This window comes from Ranitomeya imitator, chromosome 10, assembly GCF_032444005.1.
Source record: "Ranitomeya imitator isolate aRanImi1 chromosome 10, aRanImi1.pri, whole genome shotgun sequence".
Taxonomy (NCBI): domain Eukaryota; kingdom Metazoa; phylum Chordata; class Amphibia; order Anura; family Dendrobatidae; genus Ranitomeya; species Ranitomeya imitator.
Window position 1 is genome coordinate 120,633,034 of NC_091291.1, and position 12,156 is coordinate 120,645,189.

Below are 12,156 nucleotides of genomic sequence, written 5' to 3' on the forward strand. Positions count from 1 at the left end.
AGGTCTGAGGTTGGAATGATGCTCCAAATCAAAGTGGAAAATGAAGTTAAAGGCTGATCCAACTTCAGTGGAAATGCCTCAAGACAAGGAAATGATTCTCAGTAGTGTGTGTGGCCTCCATGTGCCTGTATGACCTTCCTACAACGCCTGGACATGCTCCTGATGAGGCGGCGGATGGTCTCCTAAGGGCTCTCTTCCCAGACCTGGACTAAAGCATCCGCCAACTCCTGGACAGTCTGTGGTGCAACGTGATGTTTGTGGATGGTGCGAGACATGATGTCCCAGATGTGTTCAATCAGATTCAGGTCTGGGGAATGGGCGGGCCAGTCCATAGCTTCAATGCCTTCATCTTGCAGGAACTGCTGACACACTCCAGCCACATGAGGTCTGGCATTGTCCTGCATTAGGAGGAACCCAGGGCCAACTGCACCAGCTTATGGTCTCACAAGGGGTCTGAGGATCTCATCTCGGTACCTAATGACAGTCAGGCTACCTCTGGTGAGCACATGGAAGGCTGCGCGGCCCTCCAAAGAAATGCCACCCCACACCATTACTGACACACTGCCAAACCAGTCATGCTGAAGGATGTTGCAGGCAGCAGATCGCTCTCCACGGCGTCTCCAGACTCTGTCACATCTGTCACATGTGCTCTGTGTGAACCTGCTTTCACCTGTGAAGAGCACAAGGCACCAGTGGCAAATTTGTCAATCCTGGTGTTCTGTGGCAAATGCCAAGCGTCCTGTACGGTGTTGGACTGTGAGCACAACCCCCATCTGTGGACGTCAGGCACTCAGACATTCCTCATTGAGTCGGTTTCTAACCGTTTGTGCAGACACATGCACATTTGTTGCCTGCTGGAGGTCATTTTGCAGGGCTCTGGCAGTGCTCCTTCTGTTCCTCCTTGCACAAAGGCTGAGGTAGTGGTCCTGCTGCTGGGTTGTTGCCCTCCTATGGCCCCTCCACATCCCCTGGTGTACTGGCCTGTCTCCTGATAACGCCTCCAGCCTCTGGACACTACGCTGACAGACACAGCAAACCTTCTTGCCACAGCTCGAATTGATGTGCCATTCTGGATGAGCTGCACTACCTGAGCCACTTGTGTGAGTTGTAGAGTCCATCTCATGCTACCACGAGTGTGAAAAACACAACCAACATTCAAAAGTGACCAAAACATCAGCCAGAAAGCACTCGTACTGACATGTGGTCTGTGGTCCCCACCTGCAGAACCTCTCTTTTATTGACTGTGTCTTGATAATTAACAATAATTTCTATCTGTTGTCTATTCCATTTGCACAAAAGCATGTGAAATTGATTGTCAAACAGTGTTGCTTCCTAAGTGGACAGTTTGATTTCACAGAAGTTTGATTTACTTGGAATTATATTCTGTTGTTTAAGCGTTCTCTTTATTTTTATATATATACCGTATTTTCCGGTGTATAAGATGACTTTTGAACCCCTGAAAATCATCTAAAAAGTCGGGGGTCATCTTATACGCTGTGTACGGCGTGTGCAGGGAGCGGTCCTGTATGGTTCCAACTTCCCAGGATCTGGAGGAGAGGAGACTCTCCTTCAGGCACTGGGATCCATATTCATGTAAAAAAAAAAAAGAATAAAAATAAAAAATATGGGATGTACTTACCCTCCGACGGCCCGCGGCTCTCAGTGGTGCAAGTGGCGGCCTCTGTTCCTAAGGATGCATTGAGCGAAGGACCTTCGATGACGTCACGGTCACGCGACCAGTCAAGCGACCGCGACATCATCGAAGGTCCTTCGCTTAATGCATCCTTAGGAACGGAGGCCGCCGCTTGCACTGCTACGAGCCGCGGGCCGTCGGAGGGTAAGTATATCCCATTTTTTTTTTTTTAATTCTTTTTTTTACATGAATATGGATCGCAGGGCCTGAAGGAGAGTCTCCTCTCCTCCAGACCCTGGGAACCATCCGCACCGCACACGCCGTATAAGATGACTGGGCGTATAAGATGACCCCGTCTTATACGGCGAGTATATCCCAAACTCCATATTTTATGTGGAAAAGATGGGGGTCGTCTTATATGCCCAGTCGTCTCATACACCAGAAAATACGATATATACAGTATATATATATATTTTTCTATTCTATCTATTCTATTCTAACCTGTAAGTGTGATTCTTTCTATCTATCTATTTTATATATATAAATATACATATATATATATATGTATATATATATATATATATATACTATATAAAGCTGAATGTGTGTGTGTGTGTGTGTGTATGTATGTATGTATGTATGTATGTATGTCCGGGATTGGCATCTGCACCGTCGCAGCTACAGCCACAAAATTTTGCACAGTCACACGTCTGGACCCCGAGAGCGTCATAGGCTATGTTGTGAGGCGAAACTTTAACCCCACGCGTTCCAATTCACCAAACAATTTTGCCCCTATCTACATAATGGGGAAAAAAATGAAAGGAAAAGTGTTGGCGGCGTCGTAGCTACAGCTACAAAATTTTGCACAGTCACACGTCTGGACCCCGAGAGCATCATAGGCTACGTTGTGAGGTGAAATTTTAACCCCACGCTTTCCAATTCACCAAATAATTTTGCCCCTATCTACATAATGGGGAAAAAGTGAAAGGAAAAGTGTTGGAGGCAAATTGACAGCTGCCAGATGTGAACAAGGGGGACTTAAAGAGTGAGAGCGATGGCGCCAAAGAGTATATACCGTACATTTGCTAAGGTGGGGCCCCGACATGGGATACTCACCACACACGGGGATATGGACACACACAAAATGCGCCACACACTACCACGTGCTTGAACACATATACCACCCTCAGCACACATTTCACCACACATACACCAACCTCGCCACATAAAAGTCGAAACACAAAAGTCGCCGCTCAAAACTCGCCACGCGCAAAACTTGCCACATGCAAAAACTAGGCTCACGCAAAACTCGCCACAAGTGCAAAACTCACCTCATAGAAAACTCGCCACACGCAAAACTTGCACACGCGGAAAAATTGCCACATGTACAAAAGTTGCAGCACATGCAAAAGTTGCCTCACACACAACACACAAAACTCGCACACACAAAACTCGCCATGCGCAAAACTTGCTGCACACAACTTGCTACACTAACCTGTCACATGCAACTCGACACACAAAAAGTTGCTACATGCATGTTGCCACACAAAACTCATCTCACAAAAGTCGCTACATGCATGTCGCCACACGCAACTCAACACACACAACTTGACAAACAAAACTTGCCCTAAAACACACACAAGTCTGGTATTATCCTTCAAAAATAAAAATTAGATTAATAAGCAGTCAAACTACAAGAGCAACAAATGTACCATATAGGAAATACGGCAGCTGTCAGTCACATGACCTGTCTATTATGTGTATGTGTGAACTAATATATACTGCCAGGGGGAGGGCTTCCTGTTGGCTGGGGATTTATCAGGCTGCCAATTTAGCTTACAAATACTGAGGTAAAAATACTGAGCAAATAATGTGTGAACGAGGTCTAATACAGGAGGAGATGACACACAGGTATATACTATATACAGGGGAGATGACACACAGACATATACTATATACAGGAGAGATGACACACAGGTATATACTATATAGAGGAGATGACATACAGGTACATACTATATACAGGAGGAGATGACACACAGGTATATACTATATACAGGAGCAGATGACCTACAGGTATATACTATATACAGGAGGAGATGACACACAGATATATACTATATACAGGGGAGATGACACACAGGTATATACTATATACAGGAGGAGATGACATACAGGTATATACTATATATAGAAGGAGATGACATACGGGTATATACTATATATAGGAGGAGATGACATACAGGTATATACTATATACAGGAGATGACATACAGGTGTATACTATATATAAGGGAGATGACAAACATGTATATACTGAGGTGAAAATGAAAAGGTGTGAGTGCAAAATGAGAGGAGTGAGGGAAAATAGTGGAGTGATCGGAAAATGACAGATGTGAGGTCAAAATGACAAGTGTTAGGGGGGAATGAGAGGAGTGAGGGAGAAAATGAGAGGTGTAAGGGAGAAAATGAGAGATATGAGGGGGAAAATGAAAGATGTGATTGGGAAAATGAGAGGCGTGATGGGAAAATAAGAGAAGTGAGGTGCTATAACTGACCACAGATATTTACTATGCCGAGGCAACGCCGGGCTCTTCAGCTAGTTTAATATATAAAGCTGAATGTGTGTGTGTGTGTGTGTGTGTGTGTGTGTATGTATGTATGTATGTATGTCCGGGATTGGCATCTGCACCGTCGCAGCTACAGCCACAAAATTTTGCACAGTCACACGTCTGGACCCCTGAGAGCGTCATAGGCTATGTTGTGAGGTGAAATTTTTACTCCGTGCTTTCCAATTCACCAAACAATTTTGCCCCTATCTACATAATGGGGAAAAAGTGTAAGGAAAAGTGTTGGAGGCGTCGCAGCTACAGCCACAAAATTTTGCACAGTCACACGTCTGGACCCCGAGAGCGTCATAGGCTATGTTGTGAGGTGAAATTTTAACCCCGCGCTTTCCAATTCACCAAACAATTTTGCCCCTATTTACATAATGGGAAAAAATGAAAGGAAAAGTGTTGGAGGCAAATTGACAGCTGCCAGATATGAACAAGGGGGACTTAAAGAATGAGAGCGATGGCGCCAAAGAGTATATACCGTACAGTTGCTAAGGTGGGGCCCCGACATGGGATACTCACCACACACGGGGATATGAACACACACAAAATGCGCCACACACTACCACGTGCTTGAACACATATTACCCTCAGCACACATTTCACCACAAATACACCAACCTCACCACATAAAAGTCGAAACACAAAAGTCGCCGCTCAAAACTCTCCACGCGCAGAACTTGCCACATGCAAAAACTAGGCTCTTGCAAAACTCGCCACAAGTGCAAAACTCACCTCATGGAAAACTCGCCACACGCAAAACTTGCACACGAGGAAAAATTGCCACATGCACAAAAGTTGCAACACATGCAAAAGTTGCCTCACACAAAACTTGCACATACTCAAAAGGCACCACACATAAAACTCGCCACGTGCAAAACTCGCCATGCGCAAAACTTGCTGCACACAACTTGCTACACTAACCTGTCACATGCAACTCGACACACAAAAAGTTGCTACACGCATGTTGCCACACAAAACTCATCTCACAAAAGTCGCTACATGCATGTCGCCACACGCAACTCAACACACACAACTTGACAAACGAAACTCGCCCTAAAACACACACAAGTCTGGTATTATCCTTCAAAAATAAAAATCTGATTAATAAGCAGACAAACTACAAGAGCAACAAATGTACCATATAGGAAATACGGCAGCTGTCAGTCACATGACCTGTCTATTATGTGTATGTGTGAGCTAATATATACTGCCAGGGGGAGGGCTTCCTGTTGGCTGGGGATTTATCAGGCTGCCAATTTAGCTTACAAATACTGAGGTAAAAATACTGAGCAAATAATGTGTGAACGAGGTCTAATACAGGAGGAGATGACACACAGGTATATACTATATACAGGAGAGATGACACACAGGTATATACTATATAGAGGAGGAGATGACATACAGGTACATATATATACAGGAGGAGATGACATACAGGTATATACTATATACAGGAGGAGATGACACACAGGTATATACTATATACAGGAGCAGATGACCTACAGGTATATACTATATACAGGAGGAGATGACATACAGGTATATGCTATATATAGAAGATGACATGCAGGTATATCCTATATACAGGAGGAGATGACATACAGATATATACTATATACAGGGGAGATGACACACAGGTATATACTATATACAGGAGGAGATGACATACAGGTATATACTATATATAGAAGGAGATGACATTCAGGTATATACTATATATAGGGGAGATGACACACAGCAGGTATATACTATATACAGGGGAGATGACATACAGGTATATACTATATACAGGAGATGACATACAGATGTATACTATATATAAGGGAGATGACAAACATGTATATACTGAGGTGATGAGGTGAAAATGAGAGGTGTGAGGTGAAAATGAAAAGGTGTGAGTGCAAAATGAGAGGAGTGAGGAAAAATAGTGGAGTGATCAGAAAATGACAGATGTGAGGTTGAAATGACAAGTGTTAGGGGGGAATGAGAGGAGTGAGGGAGAAAATGAGAGGAGTGAGGGAGAAAATGAGAGGTGTGATTGGGAAAATGAGAGGCGTGATGGGAAAATAAGAGAAGTGACGTGCTATAACTAACCACAGATATTTACTATGCCCAGGCAACGCCGGGCTCTTCAGCTAGTATATATATATATATATATATATATATATATATATATATATAATATGTGTGTGTTTTGAAGAATATTTCATTTTAAAACGATGTGTAAATGACAGAGAAGCGCTGTATGTAAAAGCTCATGTTTAAATCACATTGCACACGGATTGCATACGGATGTCATATGGATGTTGCATTTAAAAATCGCATTATACTCACATGACACTCGCATAGCACTCATCTGCCTTTTCGGTCCGGAAATAGGACCTTTTTTTCTCACATATGGGTATGAGCCCTATAAGAGTGATCCAAAATTCCAGTGGAGAGGAGCAAGAAGCTTGTTGATGGTTATAGACAGTGATTGATTGCAGTTATTTATTCCAAAGGGCGTGCAACCATATATTAAGTTCAGGGCGTCAATAATTTTGTCCTGCCTACTTTGGGGGTTGTGTGAAATTATGATCAACTTGCCTTTTTCTCTCTCTGTTTTTTGTGCTGTTCCAACAGACAAAAAGGAAATAAACACGTGTATAACAAAACATGTGTAATTGTAATAATTTTATGGGAGAAATACTTCATTTTCTGAAACAATTTCAATGGTGCCAACTCTTTTGGCAATGACTGTATAATTATCAATACAATCAACATATTACTATTTAATTTTAGAAATTATTAGAAAAAAAATAGGAAATGTATGCTGGATAATTTTAAAAATGTGTAAGTTAACATGGCAGGACTTTTTAGACTAATAATTATCCTTTTTTTATTTAATTTTTAGTTATGCAATTTAGATATGTTCCTATTAGTTTCATAATGAAAAAGTGTGTGTATGTGCATGCGTTGTATTTTTTTTTTTTAATTAAAATCTCAAAATTCATACTATAGGAAATCTGATTTGTTTTTGGAGGTATTGACTTACCATTAAGTTTTATGAAAGCAAACAAATATTATTATTTTTTTTATATATATAAATGCTGGCAACAGTATTAAAAAGCTGCTGTGTATGATAGACCTGAATGTCTAAACCACAATGTGCCAGAATTAGTTTTTATATAGCCTGTAAATATGCAAACATCTATTGGGAATTAGCCTAACCTTATACACATGAGGGGAAGGTAAATCTCATGCTTATTAGAATGATTATTGGTGCTCATAGCAATAAACAAACAATCTAATAGTGGTTATAATTTATAATATGATAGATTTCAATATTAAGTTGGGAATTCAGAGCGACATGGGAGATAGGTTTCCCATTTAAAATTTAAAAAATAAAAATGGACCATAGTTTCTAGGGCCGGTTTCACATGTCAGTGGCTCCGGTATGTGAGGTGACAGTTTCCTCACGTACCGAGCCACTGACACACGTAGACACAGTGAAATCAATGCATCTGTGCAGATGTCATTTATTTTTTGCGGACCGTGTCTCCGTGTGCCAAACACGGAGACATGTCAGTGTTCGTGGAAGCGCACGGATTACACGTACCCATTAAAGTCAATGGGTCCGTGTAAAACACGTACCGCACACGGACGTTGTCCGTGTGCAGTCCGTGTGCCGTGCAGGAGACAGTGCTACTGTAAGCGCTGTCCTCCCCACGTGGTGCTGAAGCCATGATTCATATCTTCCCTGCAGCAGCGTTTGCTGTAGAGAAGATATGAATAATCGTGTTTAAAATAAAGATCCATGACCCATAGGGGTGGAGCCGCATATTCATGACTGTAATCGGCGGCCCCACGTGACCGCTCATACAGTAGAAGGTGCTGTCAGGACAGGAAGCAGCGCCAGCCAGCGAGGGAGCCGGGTGAGTATTTTAATAACAGCGGGGGGGAGGGGGAAGGAGAGCACAGGGGGTGGGAGGGGGGTGGGGACATAGATCTTTATTTTAAACACGATTATTCATGTCTTCTCTACAGCAAACGCTGCTGCAGGGAAGATATGAATCGCGGCTTCAGCACCAGATGCAGGGGACAGCACTAAACTTTAGCGCTGTCTCCTGCACGGTGCGTGTGGTACCCAGTGGGCACACGGGCGGCACACGTGTGCCGCACGTGTGCCACACTGATGTGCCACTGAAATGCACCGGCACACGGACACGGATAATTCCGGTACCGGAATTATCTGGACGTGTGAGACTGCCCTAATGGAAACAGTTGTAAGAACATTTTCCAAACCTTCTTTAATGAAGTCTTTGAAGAATATTGCAGCTTTCATCTGTCTAAGGAGCACTTTGTTTTGGCTGGGGGGTGAGGAGAACATTTTTTTTTTAATTCAAAACTGATTTCTTTAAATGTCTTTGCATTACCACTTTACTGATGTGTCCAAAAAGCTTAAAATAATTCATGTTTTTCCTTTATGTGCTCACATTTTTATTTTAGGTGGGCAAACCCACCGAGTTGTCAAGAAGAAGGCGCTTTAGGAACCACTAGCATTTTGTTTTATAAAGCTTGTTTTTTATACTATTTTTTGTAATTTACTAAATGCTTTTTTATGTTTTTGACTTCCAGCAATTTTTCTTCACCTTCATGTCGACTTGTATTGTGAATTATAGAGTGTCTTCAGAGTGGAAGCGACCTGAAGAATGGTCAGGTCACTTTTTTTAACTGCTTGACATCTTTGGAAACTTGAAGCTGTTGAAAGACTGAACATATGAACAGTAAGTAATTTTTACATATAAACGCTTATGTTTATTCCTTTGAGCGTTTAGCTGGTACTGATGGGTTCCAAAGAGGACCCACCTAAAAAAGATGTCATGTGCACATACCACCAGTTCATGGACCAAGAGTGTGGGTGTTTTTAAACTTAAAGGGGTTGTCCACTGCTAGGACAACCCCTTCTCATTCTCCAGCACTTGGCCCCGATAAAATTAAAAAGCGTATACTCACCTCTCATTCTGGCGCCATTCCTGTGGTGTCGCATTCGCGGTCCTGCGGCTTTCATGTGGTTGTATGACGTGGTGCACAGCGCCCAATCAGCGCTGGTGTCGCTGTCCCCGCCTTGGGACAAATTGAACATGAAGAGTCTGGGCTGTAGCTGATCTCTGACTTCCTCTTCATGTTCAATGAGACAGAAGGCGGGGACAGTGATGCCAGCTCTGATTGGGCGCCGGGCACCACGTGTCATGCAACCGCACAAGAGCCCCAAGAGCGTGAGTGCCAACATCGCAGGAATGGCACCAGCACGGAACGTGACTATAGGCTTTTTATTTTATTGGGGCCAAGTTTTATGGCTTTGGTACCAACAAAGCGTGTTCCACACCCAGCTGACACCTCCCATCACTTTCAAGCTTGTGCTGGTTATACAAGCATCATCAGAATCTACTATATAATTGTCTGAGGGTCACTTCCGTCTGTCTGTCTGTAACGGAAATCCCAAGTCGCTGATTGGTCTCTCCAGCTGCCTGTCCTGGCTGCCGTGACCAATCAGTGACGGGCACAGTCAGGCTGAGAATTACTCTCTCCCTACTTCCGTCCAGTCAGTGCCCGGCGCCCGCTCCATACTCCCGTCCAGTCACCGCTCACAGAAGGTTAATGCCAGCGTTAACAGACCGCGTTATGCCGCGGGTAACGCACTCTGTTAATGCTGCTATTAACCCTGTGTGACCAACTTTTTACTATTGATGCTGCCTATGCAGCATCAATAGTAAAAATATCTAATGTTAAAAATAATAAAAAAACAAAAAACCTGCTATTCTCATCTTCCGTCGTCCGACGATGCGCGCGAGCCTGCCGCCAGCTTCCGTTCCCAGAGATGCATTGCCAAATTACCCAGAAGACTTAGCGGTCTCACAAGACCTCGTAACACCGAACCTGCCACACCAGCTTGGGAGAGGAGTCAGATCATCACACTGCAGCGCCAGACCACCGAAACATCCCCTCTTCCCAGCCCAGGGCCGGAAAAATCACCGACTCCTGCTGCCGCCACATTCCTTGGGAAAAAAGTGCGTCTTATAGTCCGAAAAATGCAGTACATAAGCACAATTTTGGAAACATTTTTTTTTTGTTAAGAAGTTAGAAGTGTTAAAAGTTGATCAGCGATTTATCATTTTTCCACCAAAATTTACAAAACTATTTTGAGGGACTACATCACATTTGAAGAAAATACCCAAAAGTGACACTATTGTAAAAACTGCACCCCTCAAGGTGCTCAAAACCACATTCAAGAAGTGTATTAACCCTTCAGTTGCTTCACGAGAACTGAAGCAATGTGGAAGGAAAAATGAACATTTAACTTTTTTCACAAAAAATTTATTTTAGACCCAAACTTTTTTTATTTTCACAAGGGTAACATAAGAAAATTAACCCCAAAATGTTTTGTGCAATTTCTTCTGAGTATGCTGATACCCCATATGTGGGGGAAATCCACTGTTTGGGCACATGGCACAGCTTGGAAAGGGAAGAGCACCGTTTGACTTTTTGAACACAAAATTGGCTGGAATTGAGAGCAGATGCCATGTTGTTTTTGGAGAGCCCCTGATGCGCCTAAACAGCAAAAAAAAAAAGAAGTGACCCCATTTTCGAAACTACCCCCCTCAAAGATTTTATCTAGGGGTATTGTTAGCATTTTGAACCTACAGGTACAACACATAATTTGATAACATTAGGTTGTCATATTAAATATGTCGTCATTAGTGTTGAGCGCGAGTGCTAACTACTCCTTGACCTTTTGACATTTATGCAATCTCTCTAGGGCAGGGGTGGGGAACCTCCAGTACGCGGGCCGCATGCGGCCTAGGGTTACTTTTCATGCATCCCGTGGGCAGGTTCTCAGACTGCGCAATGCTCGGGCGGCAGCTGTATACTGCCAGCTGCCGGCCCTTTAACCTCCAAGTGCATGGCACGCAGGGTTCATTACAGAACGCTGCCTGCCTGCACTTGAATGATGACATCATCTGGGTGGGCGGGGTTAGTGCCGTGGTGGATGGGGAGAGGGCCCAATGCGCTCCTGTCTTGGAAGAGGAGCTGCTGCGCTGCCAGAGACTCCAGAGCTATCTCTGTGCATTCAGCTCTGTGTCTTCCCAGGGATCTCTGTGCTGGCAGCTCTGTGTGGTCTGCTGATGATCTATGCCCGACATGATCTCTGTTCCCCCAGCTATATGCCCTCATGTGATCTCTATGCCTCCCAGGTATGTGCCCCATTGTGATCTCTGTGCCCCATCATCTCTGTGGTCCCAGCTATGTGCCCCCTGTGATCTCTGTGCGCCATAGCAATATGCCCCCTGTGATCTCTATGTCCCCAGTTATGTTTCCTCATGTGATCTCGGTCCCGTCAACTATATGCCCCCTGTGATCTCTGTGCCTCTCAGGTATGTGCCCCCTGTGATCTCTGTGCCCCTGTGATCTCTCTGGCCCCAGCTATGTGCCCCCCCTGTGATCTCTGTGCCCCAGAGCTATATGCCCCCCTGTGATCTCTGTGCCCCAGCTATGTGCCCCCTGTCATCTCTCTGCTCCCCAGCTACAGTGGGGCAAAAAAGTATTTAGTCAGTCAGCAATAGTGCAAGTTCCACCACTTAAAAAGATGAGAGGCGTCTGTAATTTACATCATAGGTAGACCTCAACTATGGGAGACAAACTGAGAAAAAAAAATCCAGAAAATCACATTGTCTGTTTTTTTATCATTTTTTTTGCATATTATGGTGGAAAATAAGTATTTGGTCAGAAACAAACAATCAAGATTTCTGGCTCTCACAGACCTGTAACTTCTTCTTTAAGAGTCTCCTCTTTCCTCCACTCATTACCTGTAGTAATGGCACCTGTTTAAACTTGTTATCAGTATAAAAAGACACCTGTGCACAC